The sequence below is a fragment of the Coccinella septempunctata genome, chromosome 2 (assembly GCF_907165205.1).
Source record: "Coccinella septempunctata chromosome 2, icCocSept1.1, whole genome shotgun sequence".
Lineage (NCBI taxonomy): Eukaryota > Metazoa > Arthropoda > Insecta > Coleoptera > Coccinellidae > Coccinella > Coccinella septempunctata.
The window spans coordinates 29,537,357-29,554,591 of record NC_058190.1 but is presented as its reverse complement, the minus strand read 5'-3'; the positions used below and the strand labels follow the sequence as shown (position 1 = coordinate 29,554,591).

Sequence of the window (17,235 nt, the reverse complement as noted above, 5' to 3'; positions counted from 1 at the left end):
TTATTTGTTTCTCATTTGTAAACGTCAGTTTCCAAAAACACAATATTAATCAAGAAAGTTTATTTTATCAAGTCACTAACTTGTAAAACTGACAGTTAACTTGCAAAATTTTTACAAGTTAGTAGTATTATTTACATTAGAAAATTTTGTTTTATCGTCATATATGTTGAAAATCATGGTACAATTGTTATTTCCAGTAACACAGATTTTTTATGATGAAAGAGTTAATACTGATGATGATGAACTATCTGTTGACTCAGAAACTGCTGAACTCGAGGACTGCAGAACATTTGTACTCTCCTTACTACTAAATAATTTGCTAGACATTTCGATTTTTTTGTTGACCGAATCATCGACATAACTCATCGCAATTTCGTGCTCTCCCACCCTCCTGCACCCTTTAGTGCAAAATATCTCCACCCAAATCCGCAACCATAGTGGATCCAGTTCTGCGAAAAGAGTGACCGGTGTATAACTCTGGGTCTTTTAAACCTAAATATTTCGCTATTTGCTTTGGGACACCACCAATAGTTTGCTGGTCAGCATTAAGGGAAATGCACTTTCCATGTCGGTATGTCAAAAAAATCTTAGGCTTTCTGTTCCAGAAGGCCGAAGATTTACATATTTCCTGTATAACATGCAGGGCTTGAAGCTGCAGCCATCATCGGTTATGGTGAATTTTCTTGTTGTTAAATTTTTTGTTCGCCGAAATGTCACAATAACGTATTTTCCCATATCTTCTACATCATTCATGTTTAAGGAGAGAATTTCGTCACACCGACAACATCCAAAAATCCCAAATATTGTTACAATTTTCGCCAGCAATCACTGATCAGGAGCATGTAAAAGAAATTGTTCAGCCTCTTCTTTACTTAATACCTTGGCCTTTTTTGGCGTATAACGCTCATTTTTTCGTTTCAGAATCGCTATTACCTTTTGAAATCTGCAAATGACAACTAAACGTCATATTTTTCAATAAACAAACCTACGAACAGGGGCATTTTCTTCCATTTCCAAGCAGCTTTTCAGCATAGACCATTTTGCCCATAAAGTATTAGGGCTGAATCTAGCTGATAGTTGATTCAAGTAGACCAACAAAACATCTTCAGTTACCCCAATCACACTATTTTTGTTTTGCCTCTTTTTGAAGTCGTCGTATTCTCGCTCGTACCTTGAAGCTGATTTTGCAGTTAACTTGAAGCTACACTGCTGGCTGCCTCAATAATTTCTTTTGGTACATTTATTTTCGCTTTCGCCAAAACAAATGTAAAGAAAAATAAATAGACATGTTCATGGCAACGCTTACATAGCTTACGACATTTGCGACAAATTGAGGTTTTCTTGGAATTTATCTAACTTTTTCACAAATGAGAAACAAATAAAATATAAAACAATACACGCAAGGTAACGGGTTTTACTGGCTCAAGGAGGTAACTGACTTGTCTGCGGCTCGTCAGTTATATCCTCCATTCGCCAGTAAAAACCCTCTTACCTTGCTAGTAATGTTATATACTATTCTCCATATTTATATTGTAATATGATTTCTGCAAATGTTATAATATTCATTATACAGGGTGTCCTATGGTGGACTATTGTTTGACGATTTGGGAAATCGCCGAATCAATCGATTCAAAAGTTCAAAAGAGAAAGGCGGGTATGTATTATTTTAAGCTTAGCCGCACGATTCCATTGAAACCTGACATAAAACCTATATATTTTTTTAGGTATTTTTTCATTCTATGTGCAGGGTGTTTCAAAGTTTAATGTACATCGTTCAACTGCAGGTAGGGGACTCCCAGTCCTAAGGTGAGCTAAAAGGAGTAATTAGCTCCCGCCCCACAGAGCATCTGTCCTCCAATATTCACTATTTTATTCATGAAAAAATACCAAATAATATGATATGAAATTGTTGCTAACACAATCATGTGTTTCATTCAGTTATAACCCCCCCCCCTCCAAGAAATTCTTTCATTAAATTCCCTCATAAATTAAGCCTTGCATTACACCCCAGAAATGAAGACAGCCTCCTTGAAGTTTTTTCAGATAATGGAATTTATTGGGACTCTGGAGCTGGAGGGCGAGCTGTAGAGGGCGCAGTTGTGAGGACAGCTCTAATGAAGCGGGGCACAATTATGGTCGCAGTGACATGTAACCCCCCTTTCAAACTATAACTATACTCTCAGAAATTCAGGTTTGGACCGTCCTTGGTATATTATACAATAAATGTACATGGTATTCGCCCGAACTTTGTATTGACACACATTGAATAATAATAATAATAATGCAGAGGAACACCGTCTGCTTCGACAGGAAGTGCGGGTGGATCAAGAATGCAACCGCAAGCAAGAAGCAGAGGTGCGGCCCGAACCTGACCACCACTACGATCCCGAAAATCTGGAAAGGGCTCCATCAGAGCTTAATCCTTTTGATATCTGAGATATCTGGGATAAGTGAATATTCCTATGGAGAGGAGAGTGAAAGCCGCAAGGCTAAAGTCATAAAATGTTCATTGATCCTCTAAGTCATATAGCATACATGTGTAGGACAGGTCAAAAAAAGAAAACAGAAAAAATTACTCGACTTGAAAAACAAATGATTGCCGATAATAATCAGCAGCAGTATGAAAACATTCCTCAATCAATTGAGATTTAGCCCTAACCTTCTTTTTAAACTCCTTGAGTTCAAAAGATTAAACACATTTTGGTAAATGATTAAATTATTTGATACACTGATATTCTGGTGAATATTCGAATCTAGTTGTCTTATGTTTGGGAATATGGATTAGTTCCCTATTTCTAGTTATAGCTGTAAAAGCTGGAAAGTTTTATGAAGTCTCTCTCATTCTCCTTAAAATACAACAGGCACTTAAAGATGTACATATATACACGCCACTGTTAGAATCCCACTCTCAACAAATGTCGGACGATAAGAGGTTCTCGGATGAATATTAAAGATCATTCGCATGATCCTTTTCTGAATTAGGAATACTCTATCAACATCAATGGAGTTTCCCCAGAGCATGATGTTATAGGATATATGGCTGTAGACTAGACCATAATAAATGTTGATAAAATAGCTCTTACAGGAAGTGAGTTTTTGACTCGGCTTATTGCATAGTAAGAACTATTTAGTTTCTTACCAATGGAATCGATATGTGCAACCCATCTCAGATTGGAATCGATGTGAATACCAAGAAATTTTGAGTGCTCCGCCGACTAAATAATGTCATCCAGATGACGTATAACTAGTTCTCGCTCACCGACCCTGAGAGTGAAATGGACACATTGTGTTTTCTTAATGTTTATTATGAGAGAATTTGAGCGACACCAGTCAAAAAAGCATTTCACCAACTTACAACACAGTTCCTTTAGGTCATCAAAAGTCCGAGCAGTAGGTAACCAACATATCGTCAGCAAACAAAAGTATTCTGATGAACTTGGTTAGCAAAAGTAGATATGAAAAATCAGTTGAATTGGTCATCATTTTTCTCGAACAGACAGGTTAGTCGTTAATGAACAGTAGGAAAAGGAGCGGTCCTAGGACAGAACCTTGTGGGACTTCAAGGTTCAACTCTCGTTCGGTTGAAATGAAATCAGCCACTTTGACAGACATTGTTCGACCCTTAAGATAGCTTGATAGCCAATTGAGAAACACACCTCTAAAACCCAAATTGTAGCACTTGTCAAGAAGAACTTGAAAAGAAAGACTGTCGAATGCCCGCGAAAGGTCAAAAAATACAGATCTATTTCCTTATAATTGAATATTGGAGCATGGTATCATATGAATTATGGATAATTATACTTCTCAATTGAAATATTGCAATAGCAAGAAGAAGACCACAGAAAATTATAAAACATTCATTCACATTTTTCACAATTATTATTTTCGCAGGTAATGCCGCTGAGTTCTCAATGATTTCGAGACATTATACTCAATAAGATAGGCTCAACAGCGACATGACTATGAATGATAATGAAAAAGAATTCAACGAGAATAAATCCACACTCAGAGTAAAAAAAAAAAAAGTATGGCCATGGAAGGAGTTTGAAAAAAAAATGTTTCTTCTTGCTCTGCAAACCAGACCTCCACAGCTTTTATAACCTCCCCGTTGGAAGCCCTTTAAACCTTTTAATTTTTTTTTCAGTTGAGGAAAAAGATGATAGTCGGATGGAGCCAAATCTGGTGAATAAGGGAGGTGTTCTAGTAATTCAAACCCTAAATCTTGAATTTTTTGCATCGCAACATGAGATTTGTATGCAGGGGCGTTGTCCTGCAAAAACAAAACACCTTTGGATAGCTTTCCGCGTCTTTTCTCTTTAATTTTTTCCCGTAGAGTGGTCAGTAATGTCGAATAGTCGAAAAAACTGAAGCTAGAACTTTTCCAGCAGATTTTTGGACACGAAACTTCTAAGGACTTGGAGAACCAGAGTGTCGCCATTTCATCGATTGTTGCTTCTACCCTTGCACGCTTTTTGTCGACATTCAAACATTTGGGGATCCGTTTTGCAGCAATTTTCTCAGGTTCAAATTGACGTGAACTATATGATGAACGCGTTGGTATGAAATATTCAGTGCTTCAGATATCAGTTTTAGCCTAATTCGACGGTATGATAAATCATGTCATAAACTGCATCGATATTTTCGGGGACTGACACAGAAGCTGGCCTTCCCGATCGGTCATCATCTTCAATGGAAAAGTAACCTCTTTTGAAGCTTGCAGTCCAATTTTTCACGGTCGCATACGAAGGACATTGATCACCAAGGGTATTAAGCTTATCTTCGTAAATCTGCTTACTTCTTAACCCTACTATAGGGGCAGTAATACAGGTACTTGATGATGATTTTCACAATTCAGTGGACATCTTCTTTCTTTTATTTAATTTATTGCGTGACTCTGGTTTACTTTTTCGACTTCAAACTTCGCACTGACAGTTCTAATGAGTTATTGTTCGTTGCTATGCTAACGCAATATTTTTTTTATGCATGGAACTGGTCTAGGCTAACTAGATATCAATACATCTTCGTACTAATGTTCCTCATCACTTGTCCATCTTCCAGTACAATATCTTCTTTACTTCCTCCTAAATTAATACATTGAGCTCTTGAGCTGCTCAACTCTAATCCATATTTCTCATGAGAGAAGCATACTGTTATATTTCATTCACTTTTGTTTTTATTCAAATTTTTCGTTTGTGAAAAAATAAACAAATACATACCTCTCAACATTACATTTTCGAACTGCCTGAGTTATTTAATTGAATTGAATCAAATTCCTTCATTTTTGAATAAGTTGCTGTAAAATAGCTTTTTAACGACAAGGAATAAAAATTTGACACTTGGTACGCATGCGTAAGAATTCATTGAATTCATTAGACTCGCGCTGTATATGGATGGGTTATTTGGATAGAAACCAATGGAATCTGAAGGGTGGTGGCAGCCCACAGCCTACGTATTAAGTAGGCTTCAGGCCTACCCATTTAATTCTTTCTACAGATGAGCCTGAACGATGGAAACCGGAAGCATTGAAATGTCGAAGCAATGATGAAGAAATGTGATGAATTAATGTTGAAAATTGAATTCGCCGGGAGCCTACCTGTAGCTCTGTTCGGAAAGCAACACGCCCCAGGGAATTTTGTGTTCTTTCATCTCGGTTTTCACACTTCGAAGTGGAAATGAGTTTAGCTCGTTCTTTGCTACAGATGGATGCGAGATAAGAATTCCTTACCTTATCATCAAATAAACCGCAAAATTTCGTGTGAGCCTCCTAACCTAGCCTTGAAAAATAATTTCTGTTTCAAACTATCGAAAGAAAATTACGTTGATTCCAATGATTTTTCGCAAATTCTCACAGTTCTATTGTTTGCTTTATCGCCAATGGCGCTGTGAAAGGAAGAATTTTGAAGTTGAATTTGATAGAGTCGCTAATACGCTCTGCTAATATCGAACGATCAGTTGGCCTTGGGCTATGACCTTAATGAAAGGAAAGAATTCAATGCATAATAATTAAAGTATTGTTCTGTTTAATGTTTATTTAGACCGAATTATGACTGTGGAGAACCAGGTTAATATATTAAGTTTTAACAACTAAGTATTTGTTATAATATCGCCAGTATCAATGTATCCAATTCCCATATTAGATTTCTCAATTGTATTGATATTTGTATACATGGTGTCCCGGTCGCATAAACAGTAACAGTATCAGGGGCTTGACACTTACTCACCCCCACCCCAAATACGGTTTTTAGGCTAGGGGGCACTGCATACGAAAATATATGTCATATTCTCCACAGATTACGTATTCTGACATATTGGATTTGTCAACGCCAACAGTGTCAATGTCAATATGCTTTAATGCAAATTGTTGTTTACAAACAACATATTACAAATATTATACGAGTCTGAATTAAAAATACCCATTTTTAAAGTCGACAGTTTTATCAGGAAATCGATTTTCTTGTAAGAAATGTTTGATTCAAAGAATCACGTAATTATAACATTATTCCTTTTTATTTAAACCAATCCAACTAAACCCTTCAAAAGTGTGTTAATCAATGGATCAACTACAATTAATAGTTGATAATTAATAGGAGGTATGTATGCTATGTACATTTCGAAAATGTTCAAGATATCTGGTAGTATCTCTATGACAGTAAATTTACTATTTTGCTTTTTAGAAATCAAGCATCCGCTTCAGCTTACTAGAGAGGCTATCGACACTGCTGACTTTATACTATTCTTGAATTAGCTATTTGATTCGTTGAATGTATCCAGAGCTTGGACATCCAGTGCTAAACTCAAAGAGGGCGGTTAGTATTCAAATAGAACACAATGTTTGTTGGGAGCAGGCGATACAAATTTTCAACAGTTTATCATTTTATTGCCCTCGAAGGAAAAGATCCGTTGTGGTGTCCACTTCGAAGAATATAGTGACAACATTGAAAGTCTTCTCCTACTTAAGGCAAAAACTTTTCAATGATTATCACTTCTAAATATATTCTCACTGGGGCTTTCAATCAAGATTGTTTAGAAAACTTTTTTGTGTACATTAGAGCACATGGAGTAAGGAATGTTGAATACTTTATCTCATCATTCAAAACTTTAGTTATTAATAATTTCATGTCTGTGCATTCCTGGGGGTGTAACTGTAAGGAAGATAAAAGAAAGAGTCGTTTTTTTTGTATTGACAGATTTTTAATTTCAATTTTATTTCCTATCAAAAATATTATTATTGCTTATTATAATTATTGTTTATTATAATTATTGTCATACGAAGATATGTTACCCTATTGACATTTTACCTCTGTCATATATAATATTTGATGTCATAATTATAGCGTATGTATTTCCATATTTGTTTTCTCTGGTGGAAATATCAATATATGTATATTTTTAATGAGACTTCAAAATTGGACTTAATAATCCATATTTTTTTATCGACGTCTAAAACACGAGTAAATGAGCTATTTTAAATTTCGCACCTGTATTTTTCACCGTAGAACGTGAGTGTCAAATTTATTCTACTCTGTAATCTGTGAACAGTATCCGGGCTAGGCGAAGGTGGTGAGCCGAAGTTAGAAACAGTAATAACAACCGCGATAGGATTACAGGGTGTACAGCACAGACAAGTCTATAGTATACAGGGTGGGCAAAATTCGATAGGATTTAATGGCAGCTCTGTAACAGTAAGAGCGAGGGAAGAATGGTTGGCACGTTTCCTACCTCGATTTTCAAAAGATTGTTAATGGCCTAAACCGCATCCCTCTATCTTTTTTTTGTTTTCAAGTTATAAGGGAAAACTCATTTTTCGGCTCTTCGTACTGGTGCCTCTATTTCGTAAAGTATCAGTGATAAAACAAATGTTACATTCTAAAGACACTTTTTCATGTAGAATGCAGTGGCGCAATTATATAGTGGTAATTTTCATTTTTTTAATTATAAACTCTATGATATTTTTACGAATTCCAGTCCCATATTTATTCTGATTCACAATATATACAGGGTGATTCATAACTATTGGGCAGATTGTTTGGTCCAAAATATGGCGATAGGACCAAATATACCTCAATAAAATATTGCTGTGGAAAAAGATAGAGGACGTTGAAGTTGAATTTTTTAGAAGGGGATATTTTCTTCGAAGTTCGAAAGTCCTTTATTGAAAGAATTAGGAAAGGCATAGAAGTCGGCCACGTACAACATTTAATTTAAGGTTATTCTTTTTATGTTACATTGTTTTTAATTTTACTTCTTCGTCGAAATAAATAAATAAAATAAATAAATCGTTACTTCGAGCCCCCTTCCGCTGCTCTGAACTGTTCAATCGTGTTTTTCTCAAAAACGTAGGAAAAAATATACAATGAAATTATTAGCAAAACACGAAAAAAAAAATTCAACTTTTACGCCCTTCATCTTTTTGCACAGCAATATTTTATTGAGGTATATTTGGTTCTATCGCCATATTTTGGTCCAAACAATCTGCCCAATAGTTATGAATCACTCTGTATATATTGTGAATCAGAATAAATATGGGACTGGAATTCGTAAAAACATCATAGAGTTTATAATTAAAAAAATGAAAATTACCACTATATCACTGCGCCACTGCATTCTACAAGAAAAAGTGTCTAGAATGTAACATTTGTTTTTGTTTAATGGCAGAGCTGCCATTCAATCCCATCGAATTTTGTACAGTAAAAGCATCCGTGGTCGAAGTTCTTTCGTTAATGAAATGGTTTCCAATATGGCACTAAAGAGGAACTGGATGCTAAGTTTAAGTTTTTTTCAAATAGTCAATAATGTCACATTCCAACGAATGAACTTCTTTTACTCTGAACAGTGGTGGCTCGTGGTCATTTGAATCAAGGAGGCTAAAATTTTGATGAGAAATGAATTCGAGTTTTAGCAGTCAATCAATTATATTTTTTCGATATAATAAAAAGTGATATTTTTCTGAAATTAATTTTCTTTGGAAATGGTTTCCAAAATATTTTTTTTCGTCCACCGAGAACGAATCGTCCAGCGCAAAAATGAGATTTATTTTTTTCCAGGATATTCCAGGTGAATTATTTCCCAAAATCCAATGCACAATAATTTCGCAATATTTAATTTTCTCTATTCCATCCATTATATTTCCGATACAGTATTAACCCCTGACAGCCAAATCACAAAGGATCCAGAATTCGAGTTCAGCACGAAGCCGTTAAATTGAAATGAACCCGTAAATAGACAACAGAGCACAGCCTCCTTTGCCATCCCATCACATCATAACTAATAACTTTCTTGGGATAGTTTTCTGGCAATTTCCTTATTTTTTCCATTCTTCTTTTTTCAACGTGGCTTTCTTTTATTCTGAGTTCAGAATTCGTAAAACTAATGAGCCCAGGTACAATTTTGAAGAAATTAGTACTCTAGAAGATCCGGTGCCATCATATTCAGTTTATACAACTTTCTCAGTTACCTATACTAGTGTAATATTTCACGGGATAAGCAACGAAGGTAATGGTTTTGTGGGAGTAATCCTGTGTTATTCTGGGTGTAATGTAGTAGGTCACAAAAATTATCAATTTTCTATCAGAATTACTGTTGTAATTGTTGTCGTTAGAAACAAATGAACCAAATTTATTGAAGTTTGACAAGTCAATTTCTTCAATGCAGCTGAAATCTATGTCTTAGCAGTACAGGTTCGATATTTGAAAAGGCACCTCATTAGTTTTCTGGACGAGTAGGTACCTTAAGCCCGTAATACCGTAACTGTCACATTGTATAGGGACAAGATCGTATCGGTCTCGACAATTCATTTAACAATGAAAAATAGCAGAGGGCATAACTCACACCAATTTACCAAAGAGCGACAGAGTAAATGAACAAAGACTGGTTGAAGCAGTAAAGAAGAATGTTTGAATGTCAGTGCGAAAGTTGGGTCAAAGATTTCATGTCTCGAAAGCATATCTTATCAGGTCACTTTCCAGAATTGGTGTGACGTATCGATAATTGAGAAAAACCCATAAGAATATTGGCCTCTGCTGAGATCTTTAATGAATGTCGCTATTATTATTTTATGATCTAGTTTGAAATACTCACTTGAAAGTAAATCTTCTTTTGTCGTACCTACTTTCTATAGTGAAATATCACAAATTAATGAGGAAATGGTAATACCTTTCATTCAAGATCGAAAGATAAATATACAGGGTGTATTTAAAGTTGAGGCAGAAAATAAAACTGCTCAAATTGAAACGTTTCACCAAAAATCACCTAAACGAAACTTTCAGAATGACAGAGTTGAAAAAAATTTAAAATGATTACTGAAATATACCTCAATAATATGACCCTAGATCATTTGTTATCTGAATTATCGCAAAGCAATGAGAAAAACTTATTTCGTGATGACTACCTCAAGCATAAGCCCGACCGGAGGCAGAGCTACAATTCGCTGAAGAATTAAATAAAGTTTAGTCTCGTGGTTTAGGTATATACTTTTTTATGCACTTCAGGAATGGAAATACTTTAATCAACTGAAGTGCATAAAATTATACAGAATCTTCTCTGGAGAATGTTACATAAGAAACTGTTTTAATTTGTAACAATTTCACCTAAAGGTGATATATACTCCATTCACTTTTATTGTAGCACTCGGAGAAAACAGGGTTTCAGGAATTGTTATTTAGAATTCAGGTCCGCTCATTAAAATAGTAGGTAACCCTGATATTCTAATATCTACAATATATCAGACGGTAGCGAACATATTCAATGTAAGTGAATTTATTTAAATTTAAACGCGACTTATTTAAGCTGAATATTTCCACAATCAGAAAGATTGTGAATGAAGAGGAAGACAAAGAATTTCCATCTATTGGGAGACCCAAAAAAGTGGTGGCATTTGAGAATTTTATTTGGGAGTGAACAAATGCGAAAAGTTACTACAGGATTTTCGATGAATGTCATCGTAGAATAATTTGTCGTTTGAATTGTTCTATACATTGTAAAAAATGTCTTAGGGAACCAATAAATATATAATTATTATATCAAAGTATTACAAATGAAAAAGAATATGAGCCAGTTCTGTTAATTGTTTATTCATGTGAAATTTTCGTTTAAAGGTGAAGTTCCTCTTGCCTGGAAACTTCCATCAATTCATTTGTCTTCCATTGATGCAAGATGATTTTTGTTGAAGAATTTAACATTCTTGTAATTATCCGTTAATTCCTTCGAGAGGTACCCATTCCCAACCAATGCATCATCTTCGGGTTGATTTTTTTTTAAATATACATCTGACATAACGTATTCAACCTTTATAGCCAATGACTCTCCTCAAGCTACTGCATATGTGTCAATGATTCAATTTTATTCCATTGCAAAAATAAATATATTTAAAAACTTATCTCTTGTAGTCTCCATGCGAATAACTTGATTTGGTATAACTTCAATCAGTTTGTGTAAACGTCAATTATTTTCGTCACATATTTTCGACTTCATATTTTCCGAAGTGATTCGACATTGTGACAAAATACGTAATTACTGAGACTTTTACGTAGAATAGACAACATGGCGCTGCTTCAAAATTAAAAAATGTTTTGACAAGATTCATGACCCCATATTTTCGACCATACAGACATAGACATAGAGACGTGGACTGAGCAATGCCAGCATGAAATTGGCTATTTTATAGAAAGAGAGAAATGTACGTCGGGCCATTACCTGTCTATTTTTTGTTCACATAGAAGTGAGTGTGGATAAATCAAAATTCTAGAAAAAAAAACTGCATGCCCGATGTTCAGTTTCTCTCTGTCACTTTTTTTGACCGTATTTCATGCATAGATAGAAAGGGATGGCACAGTTCATGTTTCTATTTCTATGCATACAGAGTGGAATGTGCCAAATTGCCATGGCCAACCGAGTGCTAAAATAAAAGTGAATGGAGTATAGGTAACTCCGCTTGACCGCTTTCTTAAACTCAGATCGAAATTCAACCAACCATTTCTAACTTTGACATTTGCTTAATCTATGAATTCAGGAGGGTAGAAAGATCAGAGAACACAGAAACACTCCATATTGATTGCAGTTAAGATGTATACTCGACATAACTCAGCAAGCTTCTTTCTAGTTAGGTCCAATCTCGACCCCAGTCATAGATAGGGCTGATTTAGAGCAGAGTCAGGAACGCCATCAGAGATATTTCCAGCGTTATGTTGTTGAATGAGGTGCTTTTTTCTTTTCATGAAATCAAGAAATATACCATTCTTATTCGAAATGAAGAAGTTAGTTTGTCCACCCTACATACAATACATGAAAGAAAGTTGAATATAGTGTCGTATTCTCAGTAAAAAAGTGCCTGTCGAAATTTTTTATGGTTTTTAGATATTTCCGAAAACATAAAAGTTTTGGCACATCTTCTAAATCGACAAAATATCAAAATTTGGTTATATCTTCAAGATAATGAAAAAATATATCTCAACTATTTCTTTTTATGGTCTAGAAGTATCAAAAACAACCAAAATCAAGTAATTTGGAATGTCCTGTACATTGGGAAGAGTACAAGTGAAATTATTGAATACTCAATAGTTTAGTTCTCGGTTTAGTTGTACTCTGCATTGGGTATATTGAGTCAGGTATTGATGCTTGAAATGAGTTGCATAATTATGAATGAAATGTAGATATAATGCAGGATTTATAGAGCTACCTATATGATTTTGAATTACTCCAATATGATGGACCAATAAAGACTGCAATGATTTCTCTTCAACGGCATGTAGAGATTTCATTGCACAATAATTTATTTCATCCATTGAATTGTCGAAACGCAAACAATATAACGAATTGACTGTCGAATATTTCAATTATTATATGGACAATATCCAATGTCATGGAAAGTAAAAAGTATTGAATATCTATATGGAAATCTAAAGAACGAGTTAATCGTGGTATAGGAAGTTCAATGCAAATCTGATTGATGAAGTGAATTCGCTTGAAGCAGCATTCTTCAGAATGCTTCGACATTCGGCTCTTTATACATTGAGAATGAATAATGTAGTTACTTCAGCAGAGATTTCAATTCATATCATATCAGTGAATATTTTTGATATCCTACTAATGAGTAAGACATATTTGAATTCTTTTTCTTGGAAAATATTGCGCAGTATCATTTTGCACCACATTATACCGGATGGCCCACCTTAGACGCGGCGCTATTTGAAGGAGTAAATGAAGATATTTTGAAAATCTTTTCTTGTGGTGTGTGTAGGGTGTTCAAAAGCACAGTTTGAAATTATTGTCGTCTGAATATGATTTGAAATTCGTTGCTGTTTTGTGAATTATAACGATTTTAATTAGTGGGATAGCAGCAATCTTCAATTAAATTGTGAACTTTTCTTTCTTGCTCGAGCTTTCGAGATTATTTATTTTTTATCTCTTCATCAGGAGAAGAAATTGAGAATATATCAATAGAGATGTGTATAAGTGTATAAATATATGGAAGATCATCAACAGTTTTTCGATTTTCAATTTTGACTCAGAACGTCAGTTGATATAATATATACACAGTGATCATAATTGATTGTCAAACATCAACTACAAATAATCGTCAAAAACTGCTGAGAAATTATCAGGTTTAGGTAGGGGAGACCGGGGTTGGTTGTGACGGGGGCTGGTTGTGACAGAGCCTTTTGCGCTCAATTAATAGATATCAGTCGCGTCGCGATTATTCCAATAGAGCCAGCTATAGCTATTACGTATTGCGCCTGACGGTGGCTTTGATCGCTAACGTACCGCGTGTGTTTGGATGATTTATGTATTTTCGAGGTGCTTTAGGAAATAAAAGTGACGCCAAATATTGTTGTGTGAAGTGACTAATGTAACAGCTGAAACAAGTATTGTGGCGTTAAAATACTAATTCAGGTATGCTCTTTCTCACATATATAAAATTATTTGGCCATTCATAGAAATAATGTTGGAAATAAGATAACAAAGCAGAAATGTGCTTTGGGGTTGGTTGTGACATTCCAAAAACACAGCCCAATAGTAAAACCAACCACATTGAGGCCCCAAGCACCCCCAAAAATTCACCATCTAAGACATATTCCCTTTCCTTTCCAGACTTAGAACTTGAAAATTCACCAGGACCTTCTGGCATCACAACATATTTTTCTCCAGAAGATTTGAGACCAACACCAAAGGCTGGTAAACGTCTAGTTAAAAGAAAAGGGCAAAAACCTGGTAGATCGGCTATATGGACAGATACTCCAAATAAGAAGGAATTAGAAGAAAAACAAAAGATGAAAGATTTGAAAGAACAAAAGAAAAAACAAAGGAAACCGGTGTCAAGAGAAATATATGCAAGGGTAAAGGTGAAGCTAAAGCTAAGACCATTTAAGCTAATAGCGGTTCGGAAGATGAAGGGGAAACTTTCTGTTTAATTTGTCACGAACCACGAACCTTTCTCCATCTCTCGACCTAAAGAAAAATGGCTGCAGTGCACCAGTTGCTCTAGATGGGCTCATGAAGAATGCCCGGATAAAAGTCCATATTTTGTATGCAATCACTGCAATTCCGATGACGATATGTAGGGGCGTCACAACCAACCCCATAAGCGTCACAACCAGCCCCATGTCGGGGCAGGTTGTGACATTTAGAGTTTTTTTTTTAATTCTCAGTAGCCATGTTTTTATTGCTTTCAATTAGTTCGTTTCTATTTTTTTCTACAGATATATGTTTAAACTAAATAAATATGCGTTTTAGAGCCTTGAGTTTTTTTATCGAGATGTACAAATAATTATACTTTAAAATTGGCACAACCAACCCCGGTCTCCCCTACACTGGTACAGGAAAATCTTATGAAGATAGTTTCGAAATTAATTTTTACGTTCAACGAGATATAGAAATGCCGGGTGTGCCATTTGAAATAAAAAAGTTTTTGACGATTATTTATAGTTGATGTTTGAGAATTAATTATGATTACTCGGTATATTCCAGAGTTAAAATTTTTTTTTATGTGTAGGAGTGGTCAACTTGTTCACTAGAAAAAATACTGTCTATATCGCTGGCGTAACTAGTTTCTCCATTAATTGCTATTTAAAAAAACTCCATATTTTCAATTTTTCGCTATTATCTCGTAAAGGGTGCTTCTAAGGTATAAAATGATTTGAAGAAACTCATTATAATTTGAGCTTGCCATTCCATTTTTGAGGTCAAATACAGTACATTTAAAAAAGTGTAACTTTGGTCTATATCTTTGTTTTCGTACACTCTGTACGTATAGATGACAATAATTTATAATTTTGCCTTTGAACACTCTACGTACAAGAAAAGATTTTCAAAATATCTTCATTTACTTCCTCAAAATGAGTCTGGGGTGAGCCACCCAGTATATTATATTGCTTTGCGTAACGCAATGTAATTTCAAGTTCAAGAACTCTTTGATCTTTGCGCTTCTGAATATTAGTAGATTAACTACTTCGTTCCATCGAAATTGAGCTTTCGAAAAACAAACGCAAAACTGTGAAGCTTTGTTTATTTTAACTCAGAAGCCTAAATTGATTACAGAAAGAAACAATCGAGGGGACAACTCAACAACTCGATTCAGCACTGAATGAATTATTTAGCAACTTATTTCATTGTTTTTCAAGTATCCGCACATTGTGCTCTGTTGCTGCTGATTTTTATCGAATTCCATTTAATTTCATCAATATAATATAGATAGATAATATTATTTTTGGAGACTCGAATACATTTCAAAATATACGTATTATAAACGTAGACAATTTCTTATTTCCAAATTTCTCCTTTTAAGATTCCTAAATTTTTATTGAACATTGCATTTATATGCAAAATTAATACCTACTTGTTTATAAAAAAACACATACTCTGTTTTGCGAGGAAAAATTTAATCCATTTCAACTAGAATTTACAATTCAAATGCTAAATTTCACTTTTGCAAATCGATCATTAATAATCATTATTGAATGTTTCTCATAAATTGAACTATTTGTGACATCAGAATCTATTTGATTCACAGGTCAAAACATCGAGACGAATGATAACTGATACTTCTATTGCTTCTCGCATGTACTGTGGAACATTTACATGCGGATAATCAATGTTTCAGATTCTTCGATTCTGCACCTATATAAATCTTTCTTGTGGTTAATCTTGACAATCATTTTTCTTCCATGAAGTCGTAGGTGTTAGTTTTTCACTGCTACACATAAATACTATATTATAATAATATTCCACTATTGAACTGAGCGGAATTTTAAACTTTTTTAACAGATTTTATCATTGTTCAATTTCGGGGTGGATGTCCTCAATAAATCGACATATATTCAGGAAGGTTTACTTTCAAGGTTAAAATTTTTTAGGCCTCTTGACCTCCAAACTCTTCAATTTGAAGCCTGTTATTCCAATGATGGTTTGGTTTTTTTCAAAAACCAGGTCTTCGATCGTTAAAAATTGTCACTATTCGGTTCTTTCAAGATCCATTTTCCTGTAGACACTGTATCATACCTTCTAATTATTAAATATTGCAAGTTTATGTCATACTCTTATCTTTTGGCGACATTGAAAAATATCGCATAGTAATTAATGGAAGAATAACTTTGTGCATTATTTATCTGAAAACAAAACGAATCTTTGTATGTCAAAGCCACAACTGGTTTCGAAAAAACAGATTTCAAAGGAACAAGTACTAATTCATAAAAAACAACACTATAGTTGTTTATATTTCTCGCCAATGGCTTTCGCACTTAACCTCAAAACTACACAACTACACACAATTAATGTTAAATAAACGATTCAATGGGATTAAACTAACACATGAATATTAGAGAAATTATTAATCAACCAATCACTCATTCTCATTTATAATTCCAAATTCCTCAACTAATATTTTCAAAAAATTCTTTTTTTCTAATTTACATTTATGGAATGTAAAACGCATCCTGGGAGGCTCGAGGAAAATAGAGTTTATTCAAAACAAAGAGTTACCTTCGCATCCGAAAAAAATGTGAAAATACAATCACGACTTTAGAAAGAGCACACCAACCGATTTTGATTTTTCGCGGACTACATTTCCCCACGCGATTCAAAAACGAACTGAATATTATTCATTATTCGGACGTATTCGCCAAATCGGCATTCCTCGTGAAATAGCGACGATCGTGGCTAGACGTTTCCTTGAATTTTGAGGTTAGGTCTCGTGCTTTTGCCATTGTCAAACTACAAGTAGCAAGTAGGTATCGCAGATAAAAT

The 17,235-nt window shown here is 34.6% G+C and overlaps 1 protein-coding gene across 10 annotated transcripts in view; it reads right to left on the bottom strand.

Moving 5' to 3' along the window:
* Positions 1-17,102, bottom strand: part of LOC123308048 (transient receptor potential cation channel trpm) — a 285,453-nt gene extending 268,351 nt beyond the window's left edge. For all 10 annotated transcript variants that reach the window (XM_044890584.1, XM_044890574.1, XM_044890579.1 and 7 more), the window contains exon 1: positions 16,972-17,102. The gene's annotated coding sequence lies outside the window, so the exon portion shown is untranslated. The remainder of the gene's footprint in view (positions 1-16,971) is intronic.
* Positions 17,103-17,235: the final 133 nt, after the last annotated feature.